The following is a 15,500-nucleotide window of genomic DNA, read 5'->3' on the forward strand; positions in this document are numbered from 1 at the left end:
CCCCCAAACAAGTGCATGATGAGGGTGGGGGTTAAGCAAGCAGGGACTTTTACTTTGAAATAGAGTAAAGGCAGGGCTGGGGACAAAAAGTCCAATCAGGCTATCAGAGGAGATGCAGGAAACCCTTTAAGAATAATTTCCGAGTAATCAGAAAAGGAGCAACCCCTTTAGAAGTTGACACACTGTAGCTAGTGATCACAGGACTGAGATGTATGCCACGCTGGGGAAAGTTTCTATTTCCACATCCCCATAAAACAAATTTATTTTTCTTATTTCAAATTGTACTGTCACCCACCAAGATTAAAAACATCAAACTCGTGGAAGGGAATTTGCTGGCCAAGTATTTAGTAGTTGGTTTTTTGGTGTTTTTGGCTGCTGAATTGTCACATTCACCCCACTATCACACAAATCAACTATACATCCAAAAAGGAGAGTGATTGCACTTGAGTTTGGGGACGACACTCAACAAGTGGTGCTTAAGAGCTTACAACTCCATTCCAAACAGCTGGGAAGTGGCTGCTTAAACAGGAGCTTGTCTTGAGCAGTACATCTTTTACACATAATTTGACTGTGATTTAAGCTAAAAACTAGATATTACACAAACCAAAAGCCTGCAGGCTATGCTGTGAAACTTTTGAAGTGGTTCTTTACAAGAGGAAAACATGATGAGTAAGAAACCACCAGAGAAGATCTCCCCCATTTCAAAGAAAAATCTGAGCAGAAAAGCGAAATTGATTATTCTTCAAACAGATATTTATTGGCAATGATAAAATGTGTCTGCTCGGCTGGTTAACATGAAGTCTTCCCTTTCAACACTAGCAGAATATGGATAATGTAATGGAAGCAGTGAAAAAGATGGCTAGGGACTTAGTATCAGAAGTAGAAGTTTTTCTGGAGTAGAGATCAAGAGACAGATGGGGAAAAGTATAGCCAGGATATATAAACAGAGATCATGAATATCACAAAGTTTCTGGTCTTTGCTGAAGGACACAAGATTGTTTTATCTTTCCTGGATTATGGCTGTGAAGGAGAAGACCACTCTGATCTCCTATCAATATTCCTAAAGGAGATGTTAATGGGAAGGAGGCATTTGTAGGACTCAATCCTGTGAACTGAGGCTAATGGTAACCGATACTGTATTCTTCCTTCTTCAGTCTGGCGCAGGTCTGTTTTATGTCAAACAGAGGCAGTAAGGGCTAGATTTGAAAGGTATTTAGGCACTTAAAGATACATATTAGGTACCTAGTAGGAATTTGAAACAATGTGTGGGCACCTGACTCCTATTGAAATCAATTGGTGTTAAGTGCCTATGTGCTTTAAAGAGGGGAAAAAAGTCTACTTAAGCTGGTTGATGTATGAAGCCTCCTCCAGTTTCTAGCTATGATATAGGTTATGAAGACAGAACTCTATTACTAAGGTTTCTTTTTTTTTTGTTACTCTTGGGTATATTTTGTGCTAAACAATGTTTGTATTTAACATGACTTACAGTAAACATATTATAATAAGTGTTGAAACATATATATAGGCACACTTTCATATTTTTCTGTGAGGTGGCTCATCTGAGAGGGTATTGCTTCAGCTGTTGCTATAAGTTGGTATAACTGTCTTATCGCATTTCTTTGACCCTCTTAAGATTTAAAGGACTGTTTGGAGTGGCTGTTACAGGTAATGCCAGTTCAGAAGTCCAGGCACTGGGATACTATAACAATAAGAATGGAATAAAAACCTAGGTAGAGAGATTGGAGGAACAGGTCCTGGTTAAGTAGCTGTGGTCTCCATTTGGCTGGAGCATTTTGTAAAATAAATTACAAACTTTTCCTGAAACATGAACAGAACCAAAACAATACATACCTGTAATTTTGTAAGGGAATAGTGTGTCTCTAAAACAACCTAGAATTTTCATAAGCACTCTTGAGGCTTGCCCTGAGTATTCCTAAATGGTGCCTTGCTGAAGTGCTCAGATCCTGGTTTTGTCTTACTGCCTCGTCTGCGGTGAGCACTACAATGGAACTACATCTCAAGGTCAAAGCTGCCTTTAATTGCACATAGATCTGCTGGGTAATGATCATCCTTTTGGACAAGCTTAACTGTAAACTTGTGCAGGATAAGAGAGAGCCAATTCAGTTTAATAACCTATTACTTATAAAGGGCCCAATCAGCTCCCATTGACTTCTTTGGAAGCTGGAACAGATCTTAGTTCCCAATTCAGGAAAGTCTCTCTTTGGGGATATGGTATAAGCACATTCTCAAACGTTTTCCAGAATATGGATGAACTTAAGCACATAATGAAGTGCTTTTCTGAATTGGTGTGCAGATTTTTAACTATAATTTCATCTGGAATCTATTTTTCTTTAAAAAATTAAGAATGAAATAGCTATCTATATAATCAACCCCTCATTTTAATGTCAAGGAAACAAGAGACATGAAAGGGCTGAGTGGATGATAGGTGGCTGCGGGGGAAAAAGGAAATTATGCACCTTTCTTGCAAATTTGTTAGCCGTGCTTACCCAGTCACTATATAGTTTGTAGTAGGAAGTGAGCTATAATGGCTGATCCAAGGTCTTTAAAACCAATGGAAGTGTGTAGCCCCCTGCATTTTCTGACTGCATGTGGATGCAAGTATCCAACTGTGCAGAAAACTACAAAACAACTGAATAATGATTAAAAACCCAAAAATGTCTGCTTTGGGCAATAAGAAATCTGATTTCTCTAAATAAGCAACTGATGGAAAAATTGTTTTTGTGTCCAATGATTCTGTACTTGTTAGACCTAAAAGAGCCTCTGTCTTTAATTGGCTGCATATGAAATGGGAATCATATTTTATTATACAGGTTTTTAGCTGTAATGCAGACTTATTTTTCCATCCTCTATTTTTTTTTTGAAGGGACACTGTCAGTTTGAAAATCAGTTAAAATAAAGGGTATGTTGGATGTGATGTGATTGAAAATGTAATTTCCAGCTTACTTGCACTAGCTCTGATTGACTCCGCATCTTAGAAAGAAGAGTAGCCATAGTGGCGCAGGTAATGGTTGTTAGCAGCTGCCTGAGTACATGCTTCGCGTTTCAGATGGGATCATACTGAGGTGGTAAGCCCCACTGGTTGGTCATGCCACGACAGCTATACTTCTATATTTAGGATGCTCATTGATCAGAGCTCATGCAGGTATTTCTACTCAAGCTGAAAATCAAACCTTCCCACTCCAGTGTAGATCTGCTCTTAGGTACTAATAATGCTTCACTTTAAATCTGAATCTTAAATATCCAGTATACTTCTTGCTATTGTTTGTATATTAATTCCATACTGTGCTCTCACATGAGATGAGGGAGATGTATGTGTGTCCATACACAACATGCTGCATCTTAAAACAAAAGGGCAGCTACCTTTGCAGCATTTAAATGTGCAGCACACTGAACCTACCTTGGGCATTTATTTGCCCCATTGCCATAGTATCTGAGAGCCTCAGAATCTTCCTTGCATTCAGGGCGGGTGCAAGGATGTTTCGCTCCCTAGGCGAAACTTCCATCTTGCGTGTCCCCCTCCCCCCCCGAGCCCTGTGGCAGCTCTCCGCTCACCCCCCTACCCCCAACCTGAAGCATCCCCCCGCGGCAGCTCCCCCTGACCCGGGGAGCTGTGCGGCAGCTCCCCATCCCAGCTCACCTCTGCTCTGCCTCCTCCCTGAGCACGCCATCGCCGCTCCACTTCTCCCGCCTCCCAGGCTTGCAGCGCCAATCAGCTGTTTGGTACCGCAAGCCTGGGAGGGAGAGAAGCAGAGCGCGGCGGCGTGCTCAGGGGAGGAGGTGGAGCAGAGGTGAGCTGGGGTGGGGAGCAGTTCCCCTGCATGCCACATCCCCCCTTACTTGCTGCAGGTGGCCCTCCCCACGCCCCGCTGCCCCAGGTCCCTCTGCCTAAATGCCAACGACGACTGGGGCGGCCGAAGATCCGGCCGCCGTGGTCGCCGCCAAAGGACCTGAAATGCCTCCCCCCAAATGCTAGTGCCCTAAGCAACTGCCTATGTCACCTAATGGGTTGCACCAGTCCTGCTTGTATTTAGTCTCACAATAACCCTGTGAGACAGGGAATTGCTATTAGCTCCATTTTGCACACAGGAACTGAGGCACAAAGGATGAAATTCACTAGGGGGACTTAGGCATCTATAAGTGGCATCTGGGCACCTAAGACTAACATTTAGGTACCACTGGCATTCATAGAATCCCTTCTCTGCTTCTGCCTAGCTCTGTAGGCACCTAAGATCCCATGGCACCAAGTCCCCAAGGCACCAAGTCCCTTCTTGCAGTATTCCTTCCTAGGCAGTCATTTCCCATGTTGTATGTGTGCAATTGTTCCTTCCTACATGGGGCACTTCACATTTGTCCTTATTGAATGTCATCCTGGAAAATAGGAGACTAAGGGGGGATATGATAGAGGTATATAAAATCGTGAGTGGTGTGGAGAAAGTGAATAAGGAAAAGTTATTTACTTGTTCCCATAATATAAGAACTAGGAGCCACCAAATGAAATTAATGGGCAGCAGGTTTAAAACAAATAAAAGGAAGTTCTTCTTCACACAGCACACAGTCAATCTGTGCAACTCCTTACCTGAGGAGGTTGTGAAGGCTAGGACTATAACAGGGTTTAAAAGAGAACTAGACAAATTCAGGGAAGTTAAGTCCATTAATGGCTATTAGCCAGGATGGGTAAGGAATGGTGTTCCTAGCCTCTGTTTGTCAGAGGGTGGAGATAGATGGCAGGGGAGAGATCATTTGATCATTGCCTGTTAGGTTCACTCCCTCCGGGGCACCTGGCATTGGCCACTGTCGGCAGACAGGATGCTGGGCTGGATGGACCCTTGGTCTGACCCAGTATGGCCATTCTTATGTTCTTATATCCTACTTACTTCAGACCTTTTCTCTAGTTTGTCCAGATCATTTTGAATTTTAAACCTATCCTCCAAAGCATTTTCAACCCCTCCCAGCCTGGTATAGTCCGCAAACTTTATCAGTGTACTCTCTATGCCATTATCTAAATCACTGAGGAAGATATTGAACAGAACCAGACCCAGAACTGATCCCTGCAGGACCTCACTCAATATGCCCTTCCATCTTGACTGTGAACCACTGATAACTACTCTCTGGGAATGGTTTTCCAACCAGTTATGCACTCACCTTATAGTAGCTCATTCTAGATTGTATTTCCCTAATTTGTTTATGAGCGGGTCATATGAGACCATATGAAAAGCCTTTCTAAAGTCAAGATATACCAGATCTACTGCTTTCCCATATATCCACAAGGCTTGTTACCCTGTTTTTCACAGGACTTTTTCTTGACAAATCCATGCTGACCATTACTTATCACCTTATTATCTTGATGGGCTCTGATCAGATTCAGAGTCTGTTTTCTTTCCTGGCTTCAATACAATTCAGACATGTGCCAAATTTGACTTGCTTGTATATTTCTGAAAGAATCTTCTGCGATGGAGTAATGGTGGCACATCATCTAAACTAGAAAACTTATCCAATAGCCACTAATACAATTAATTTCTCCTTACTTCTGCTGATAGCATCCCAGAATTCTTTCAAGCATTAGTAGTTGCTTTTGACAGTCTGTTTTTTTGCATTCCTTTATTTCTTCTTGACAAATAGACTTACACTTTTTTCAATGTTTGTGGAGTTTTCTCTTTGTGGGGCTTGTATCCTCCATGTCTTCATAGACTAACTCTTCTATAGAGATAAAAATTCCTAAATTATATTGTTAGCATTATCATCCCAGCTACCATCATTTTTCATTTTGTATATGTATACAGACTGGTGCTAAGTTTGAGTAGAGTGACCAGATGTCCTGATTTTATAGGGACAGTCCCGATATTTGGGAATTTTTCTTATATAGGTACCTATTACCTCCCACACTCTGTTCCGATTTTTCATACTTGCTGCCTGGTCACCGTAAGTTTGAGCTACATGTTACCTAAATTGCCACTTTTGTTTAGTGAAAACTTTGAAGCCCAGTATGAAGCTGTATATTGTCAACTCTAATACTAACACTGACCAGTGCAGAAGTGTCATTGAATTAAAAAGTTAGTTTCTAGAATATGTCAAAGTCTAATGCTGCATGCATAGGCAATTACAAGTAAAACTAGATGCTAAATTGTATGTACAGAAGCTTACAACTGGAGAAGCATTAGATTGAGAATTCACATACGCTTGTATCTACCTACTATGTAGTACAAACTATGGGCATGCAGTCTTCTGCTACTAGTGCACAACTTTTAGTGGGGGACTGATCTGGTCAGCAAATTTCAGTTGGAAACAGGACAATTATAATTGCTTGTGAGATACTTTGACAATTAAGACTGATGTGAGAACAGTTCATGTGGCAAAATATTGATATTCAACATTTTTTGCCACATCCTAAACTGGTTCATCATTTTTGGGGGGGAGGCTTTGATTAGAAGAACATGCTCTCTGCTGGATTCAGCTTTTTGTGCTACTTTAACATTCAAAAGGCCTCCAATGCTATTACTGCCAATATCCTGTAGTACTGTCAAACTTCACACACTTTCTTTTCCTACTGGATTGGCAGTTCTTACAGTAATGGAGGTAATTTCCTCATACTATAGCACTCTCTGGTGCATAACTTTTGGGCTTCATTTTAAAATTTAAAAGTGGCAAATTAGAAGGATTGGTTATTTATCCTGCAGAGCAGCTCCTGGTCTTGTCTTACTCCAATGGAAGAGTAAGTTGTGACCAAAAGGTTCTAGACTATTAGAACACTATCTGAAAGGGCCACATGTTGAAGGGCGAGGGAATAGGCAACCCATGTCTCTCCCTTAAATTAATGATTTTGGGATTACCAGTCAAGGCTGCTGCGGATTCATAACCTCTTTCCCGTGAGGTAGGAGGATCTGGGACCTATTTCTGTAAGTGATTATAAGACAGTTGGTTACAGAGGTGGTTGGGAAGAGGAGCATAAATCCTTTTTGTGGACTCTCTAGCATTTGGCTAATTGAAATGAGCATCCAAATTATTGGATGCTTATCAAAACTATAAACTCCTTTCTCTCCCTCCCCCCACATCACTAAAACACATCTACGCTTCCATTATCACCTAGGAAGAAAACACAGAAATCTAAGCCATGCCTATTATTGCAGTTATTCTTCCTGTTTAGCTGGTCATTTCTTATTTAGAGCCTTCCTTGAAGCTGTGATTTTTAAAAAGGCGTAAGAAATTTAGTGCATAACTTTTTCAGAAACACATTTTTTTCTTCGTGTGTGTAATTTATTTCTGATACATTACAAGGATTGATTTCTCTCTCCCTTCCCTCACCCCTCATCAGCTGAACAGTGTACAGCATCATTTCTTGCTTCATAGGTACAAAGAAATAACATAGTAGAGCAGTTTAAGAAACACAGGATTTGTAAGAGGAACTGGTTAACTGGAAGAGACAATGTAGCAGTGTGAATTAGCTGTTCTGATGTTTGCACTACCTGAGGGTATATGATAATCCTGAATGAACTTCAGTGTCAGTCTGTGTGATTAAGCAGATGGAAAAAAAAAGTGTAATTGTCATCCAATCATCAAAAACTATTCCATGGTGCATTACGACATATTTAACATTTTGATTTTTACATGAACAAATGTAATCACTTCTGTATTGTTGGTTAGGCTGGAGATGGATGGTTGTAGAACAAGAAATCCAAATGCAATTTCTTAAATGTCTCAGGACACGATTCTCCATTGCATTGTGTACCTGGTGCTGTCACTTATGCTTACCCCTACCATTCTAATACCATTTTACATCCAATTTGCACTTGCTGTATAAAAGTCTTAAATAGCTACCCAAGATCCAAGGCAGCAGAAAATCAGGCCCTTAAAGTTTAATTTAACATATGACTTCTGATTTTCCTGATTTAGCAAAAGTACAGCCCTAAGTCCTGATCTACCCAATCAAATTTAACAAAGTTTAGAAACTGATTTCGCTAAATTAGTTCACCTTCCTTAGCTATATCAGTATAAGGCGCTCTTAGACTGAAAGACAAGTCCCATAAGTCAATTAAGATGTGGTGGTTAACCTAGTTTAAAATGCTACTCATCTTCCTACTGTGGGCAAACCCTGGGTATTTGGCAATATCATCTTTCTTGATGGGATTTCTTCTCCCCACTAGACCTTAAAACCTGCTCCTGCAGCTTGTCCCCCATGTACCAACATTTCTGAATAGTATTCCACACATCAAGCACAGGAATGCACCTCCTTTGTATTTATTTGAAAAAGGCAAAAAAGTAGGGGTGTGTGTGTGGTCTTTTTAAATTCTTATTCAGTGTTTGATGAAATGCATTAAAATGCTGAAGAACCATTGCCGAAGTCCCCTCGCACAATACTGAATGCAGTCACGCTGTCAACAGCAGCTATTCCAGGCCCAATTTGTGGCTCAATGATCATGGCAGTGGAAGGAATAGTGGCTTTTTTCCCCTTACCACCATCAGTGCTGTAACAAGGGTGAGGCAAGTGAGGCACTTGCCTCAGGCGTGCAAAGCGAAGGGGCGGAGCTCTACTGTGATCGGCAGCGCTTCAGCAGCAGCTCTACCGCTGCTGCTTCTTCGGTGGCGGGTCCCTGAGTCCCTGTCAGAGGGAAGGACCTGCCGCTGAATTGCTGCCTCCACTTCATTCATTCTTCGGCAGCAATTTGGCGGCAGGTTCTTCTCTCCCAGAGGGACTCAGGGACCCACCGCCAAAGAGCCTGGAGCCGGCCCTTGCCTCAGGCGCAAAAATTCCTTGTTACGGCTCTGCTTACCATCCTCTGACCTAATGTGGGTGCTTGAGGATGCCAGTCATTTTACTCACCCTTATTTGTGCAAGTGTGGGGCCCCTTGACGATGAAAATACAAAAGGAGCGCTTAAAGATGATAAAGTCATTGCGGAGAAACTAAATGGGTTCTTTGCTTCAGTCTTCACGGCTGAGGATGTTAGGGAGATTCCCAAACCTGAGCTGGCTTTTGTAGGTGACAAATCTGAGGAACTGTCACAGATTGAAGTGTCACTAGAGGAGGTTTTGGAATTAATTGATAAACTCAACATTAACAAGTCACCGGGACCAGATGGCATTCACCCAAGAGTTCTGAAAGAACTCAAATGTGAAGTTGCGGAACTATTAACTAAGGTTTGTAACCTGTCCTTTAAATCGGCTTCGGTACCCAATGACTGGAAGTTAGCTAATGTAACGCCAATATTTAAAAAGGGCTCTAGGGTGATCCCGGCAATTACAGACCGGTAAGTCTAACGTCGGTACCGGGCAAATTAGTTGAAACAATAGTAAAGAATAAAATTGTCAGACACATAGAAAAACATAAACTGTTGAGCAATAGTCAACATGGTTTCTGTAAAGGGAAATCGTGTCTTACTAATCTATTAGAATTCTTTGAAGGGGTCAACAAACATGTGGACAAGGGGGATCCGGTGGACATAGTGTACTTAGATTTCCAGAAAGCCTTTGACAAGGTCCCTCACCAAAGGCTCTTACGTAAATTAAGCTGTCATGGGATAAAAGGGAAGGTCCTTTCATGGATTGAGAACTGGTTAAAGGACAGGGAACAAAGGGTAGAAATTAATGGTAAATTCTCCAAATGGAGAGGGGTAACTAGTGGTGTTCCCCAAGGGTCAGTCCTAGGACCAATCCTATTCGATTTATTCATAAATGATCTGGAGAAAGGGGTAAACAGTGAGGTGGCCAAGTTTGCAGATGATACTAAACTACTCAAGATAGTTAAGACCAAAGCAGACTGTGAAGAACTTCAAAAAGATCTCACAAAACTAAGTGATTGGGCAACAAAATGGCAAATGAAATTTAATGTGAATAAATGTAAAGTAATGCACATTGGAAAAAATAACCCCAACTATACATACAACATGATGGGGGCTAATTTAGCTACAACGAGTCAGGAAAAAGATCTTGGAGTTATCGTGGATAGTTCTCTGAAGATGTCCACGCAGTGTGCAGAGGCGGTCAAAAAAGCAAACAGGATGTTAGGAATCATTAAAAAGGGGATAGAGAATAAGACTGAGAGTATATTATTGTCCTTATATAAATCCATGGTACGCCCACATCTCGAATACTGTGTACAGATGTGGTCTCCTCACCTCAAAAAAGATATTCTAGCACTAGAAAAGGTTCAGAAAAGAGCAACTAAAATGATTAGGGGTTTAGAGAGGGTCCCATATGAGGAAAGATTAAAGAGGCTAGGACTCTTCAGTTTGGAAAAGAGAAGACTAAGGGGAGACATGATAGAGGTATATAAAATCATGAGTGATGTTGAGAAAGTGGATAAGGAAAAGTTATTTACTTATTCCCATAATACAAGAACTAGGGGGTCACCAAATGAAATTAATAGGCAGCAGGTTTAAAACAAATAAAAGGAAGTTCTTCTTCACGCAGCGCACAGTCAACTTATGGAACTCCTTACCTGAGGAGGTTGTGAAGGCTAGGACTATAACAATGTTTAAAAGGGGACTGGATACATTCATGGTGGCTAAGTCCATAAATGGCTATTAGCCAGGATGGGTAAGAATGGTGTCCCTAGCCTCTGTTCGTCAGAGGATGGAGATGGATGGCAGGAGAGAGATCACTTGATCATTGCCTGTTAGGTTCACTCCCTCAGGGGCACCTGGCATTGGCCACTGTCGGTAGACAGATACTGGGCTAGATGGACCTTTGGTCTGACCTGGTACGGCCTTTCGTATGTTCTTATGTTATGTTCTTTAATTGTCCTAAATTAATGTTTAAGCCACAGGCCATTACAAATCTAGACCTATCCTGGCAGACAAATTAAGCCAAGAATACCAAATGCTGGAGAATAGATTCAATTATTTATGAGATTAATGTTTTTGTGTACATTCAACATAATTTATCAGTTGTAAATTTTAAACATCAGGATAATCTAATCTTTCTATTTGTATTCCCTAACTAGTCTTGTGTTGCATGTCCTTTATACACCGTGGGCTTGAGTCTCCCCTGCATCTAAGCTCTGCTTGGCAAGGGAGGTAGCCATTATGATACGGTCTGTGCCTGCATGGCATCAGCTAGTAATTTGCATAGCCTAATGGGAACTTATGTCAGCAGAAGATCAGTGCAGCAGGGCAAAAATATGCCATTCTCCAGCCATGACCTATCCCTCCTTGCTCTGATAGTCCCCTGTACTGAGGAAATAGATTGACTGGTGCAGGAACTGCCTGTGCCAGCTTCATGCCACTGAGGAGTCCCTCTCCACAATGGAGTTCTCCTCTGGCCCTTTATGGACAGGATTCAGACTTGCATGTAGCTGAATAGAAACAGAACTTCTTAAAAAAACAAAACAAAAAAAACACCACCCCCTGTAGTGCTGCTCAGAGAGATCGATTTGATACCTTTATAGATCTTTTTCACTCCAGCTTCTCTGATAGTTTCCTATTAAATCTGCATATATTGACTTGACCATTGTATCTGGAGCACCCAGCAGACTCAGTCTGATCCGCTGAAGTTCATGAGGAATTGATTTGCATTGTGCTAGTGCTTAGAATGCCGCAGCCACATTGTGCTAGGCACTGTGCAACCTTACAGAAAAAAGATGGTCCCTGTCCCAAACATCTTACAATCCAAGCTTATAAACCCTGATTTGATTTTGAAATGTATCCTAATCTGTTCCCTTATTTTCAGCATTAATTTGCTATACCAGTATATCACAAGGTTCCCCTTTATAATGGGACAAAAAGAAAGCTTTAGAAACCATAAAAATAATGTGTAGGACATATCTATTCTCTTAGCACATGTTTGGCTTTAAGTAAGCTCCTTCATTTGCATTTATTGCACAGAGGGGTTTGCATTTCTCCTCAGTCAGATGATGTGGCTAGGAATCATCGCTTCACAGGTCTGGGACTGCAGAAAATCTTCATTATAGCATTAAACATAATTATTATATTTCACCCCATGTTTGATGCTTAAAACTACAACAAGGGACTTTCTTCTTTTACACGTGTTGAGATTTTTTTTAAACAATATGATTGAACGTAATTGTTAGGCTACCTAGAGGGCTTTCCAGGAAAGTACTATTTTTGGTACCAATATAGAGAAATGGAACAAGGAAAAGATCTGCTAATAAAAATCTGGATTTGCCTTCAGTCCATCAGGACATTTATCCTCCTTAGCAACCAAAACACTGATTACAAAGATTATCTGGCACTTTGATTCAGTTATGTAGTGCTGTGGCAACATATTGTGCTGTCACGTAGGGGATATGAGTTCAGTATCTGAACTCAGTCCTAGATTCCTGGTCTAGGACCCAAAGTCTCTCTATTGGCCTTCTCTGTCCAATCTAGTCTTTAGCAGACTTAAGTTTGTTGCTGTCTTTGTGCAAAATAAATAAATAAATCATCAAGTGTCAGAGGGGTAGCCATGCTAGTCTGGATCTGTAAAAGCAGCAAAGAGTCCTGTGGCACCTTATAGACTAACAGACGTATTGGAGCATGAGCTTTCGTGGGTGAATACCCACTTCGTTGGATGCATGCTCCAATACGTCTGTTAGTCTATAAGGTGCCACAGGACTCTTTGCTGCTTTTAAATAAATCATGTGACTGTGCATACAAATGGATGGATAACCTCCTAGCTATCTATTTGCACATGGAATAATCTGAGACTATTAATTTCATGTTATAGTAGGAGGGTAGAAATATGGACCTTTGATATTGGTGTAGGTCATCATTCAAAACAAAGGAATGGACATGTTACTAGAATTTTTTTCACAAATAATTTGTTGAAAGCCTTTGACATTGTATGACAATCATGAAGATAATCCTGGATTAGGAGCCAAATATGATAAATTTGTAGCTAGGGAACATCTAGGTTCTAGTGATCAGAGTATCATTTGGTTTTGTTGTTGTTGTTTTAATTAAGTACCAAGGAAGCAGCATGAAAGTTGTTTGTTGGGGTTTTTTTGTGTGTGGGCCTTCCTCCTACCCTCCAGTTTTAAGGAAAGCTAGGTTTTTAGAGAATGCAAAATGTCCTAAAAACTTTTTTGTAATATAGGGGAAAAAATCTATTTCAAAAATATGGGGAAAAACATAAGCACCTTCCCAATATGTGGGTACACATGTTTGGAGGTGGGGGGTTGAACACGGTAAAGCCCAACGCTCCCCTCTCCTCACATTCTTTGCATTTATCTCTTTCGCTCTCTCTCTCTTTCATCACTATTGCTCTATCTTGATTTCTCCAGATGAAGAAATCTGTGGATGGGAGGGAGAGTGGAATCATTTCTCATGTACAAGCCAATATCTGCATGAATAACAGAGCCCAGTCCCAAGAATCAGCCTGTCCCCTCAGAAGCATGAATTTTTATCCCAGCCATGCTGCCAATGAGTGAGATCTGTCTCCTTTCCATACTTCAGTACCCATTGTGCACACTGACAGAAGGTTGTAGTGGAGCGCAGGGTGGGAGCATTATGCATGATTACCATTCATCCCATGCTTTATCCAAGCATGTAGGCTCCCTTTCTACAGTGTGTGAGAGAGGAGAACACATGTTCTCCTAAAAGCTTGATCCAACTGTCATTGAAATCAGGGGGAGCTGGAACAAGCCCTAAAAGAGCAACAGATAACAGTGTAGCTAGGTAGATCTATGAAAATTATAATAAGTAATAAACAGAATGCCATCTGCCACCTCATTATTTTATCATTCTGTACAAAAAAAAAACACCCAGAAAAAGTTAAACTTACTATTAGAACACCAAAAGAGAAGTAGCAAATAATGAATTGCAGAACAATTGCAATGATGACTGTTCCAGTAGCACAGAACTCACTAAATATTTATAACAGACAAAAACCAAAAGGGGAACATTTTGTCTATTTAGAATGACAACAAGAAGCTGAAGAGAAGGGATACTAAAATGGCAGATTTGTAAAACAATTATCTTGCTTCTGCCTAAGATAAGGTTTATATTTCCTGACATGGCAGGATTTAAATGAGCATCATGCAGCCATGGTGCAAAGTTGTCCTAACACAGATGGAAAAGCTTTATTTGATGGAAATTATACATGAATGTTAGAACTGCAAACAGACAGGCTGACAGTTCAGCATAAACACAGTGACTCTCATGCAATACTTGCTATCTATACTAAAATATATTGATATTAGTAGATAATTATTTCTCATGTAGGCTGTCATTCAGTAGTGTTTAGCAGTTCCAAATGGCAGATCTTTGTCTTGATAATGATCTATAAAGTAGGATAGGACCAATCTTGCACTGACAGAGATGGACTAAGTGATGATATGATGTAGTGTGTCCATCTCTAATTTTCAATACAGTCTGATTTAAAAGAGAGGTTGGTCAAAGGGCGTGGGTATTCGTTTCCTCTCTTTTCATCACTTCATTGCTTCTGCAGCTTCCGTTGTGTCTTCAGGCAAAAGCTGAAAAACTACCCTTACCCTTCCTCCGTTAGCCATAGATTGGCATGGCTTCCTGAAGAGCTTGCACAGTGGTCCATCATATCATCTCCTTAATTGAGGCTCTGCCCAGAAGATAATATTACTGGCTCCTACCTACATTTCTGCTCTGATTCCTCATTTCCTCCCTTTGCCCTTCCCAGATGACTTACTCTCCCTTTGTTGTCTTCTGCTGTTCTTGTTTCTACATCTTCACTCATGTGAATGGACAGTCTCTTCCTATAACATTCCAAGCATAAAATGCATGCTGATTTAGCACCCTCCTTGGGTGTCCCTTTACTGTTAACTTTAAATTAAATAAAAACACAAAATTCAGCCTGAACTTTCTCTTGAGCTTAGCTTGTGCCAAGGTTTCTTCCTGCTCAGTCTTCTGCCCCTGCCCCTAGTGTCCTCATCTCACTTATAGACACAGAAAGCCTCATAACCTGTGCTGGAATCAATGAATCCCACCAGGTCCAGCTTCTAGCATGAGTCAACAGGCTATTATGAGACAGGTTAAAGAGTGGGTAAGAAGGCCAATTGCTATGATTGGGCTATTGTCACCTTCTGTATTTTGATCCACTGCTAGAACCTTCTGCATTTTGGGCTACCTTGTTTAGTTTCAGTTCAGTAAAACAGACTTTCTGTTCCTCGCTGCTTTCTAAATAAATGTCTGCCCTTATTAGTGTCTGCAACATACTTGCTAGCATTCATATGGGAACATAGAAAACTAAATGGAAATGATACCAGAATCCGACAAACTTCCTACAAGCAAGGGGATCAGAGTTATGGTTAAAAATACTTTTTCCTAACTCATGCCCTTATATTGTGACGAATTATTATATTTGTCATGTTATTTGTGGTCGCGGTCTATTGTGCCACAGAAGAAGCAGTACCAAGGCACAGCAGGGTTGGGGACAGATAGAACTATCAGGTGAGGTCTGAATAACCTCTGTTAACATACAATTAATGTTGTTTTAATACAGATTTAGGGTTAAAATCTTACCCTCTTTTTTTTTTTTTTTTAAAGAGGAAGGGGCAGCATGGGCCAGGGAGAGGGC

This window comes from Mauremys mutica, chromosome 7 (assembly GCF_020497125.1).
Source record: "Mauremys mutica isolate MM-2020 ecotype Southern chromosome 7, ASM2049712v1, whole genome shotgun sequence".
Taxonomy (NCBI): Eukaryota; Metazoa; Chordata; order Testudines; family Geoemydidae; genus Mauremys; species Mauremys mutica.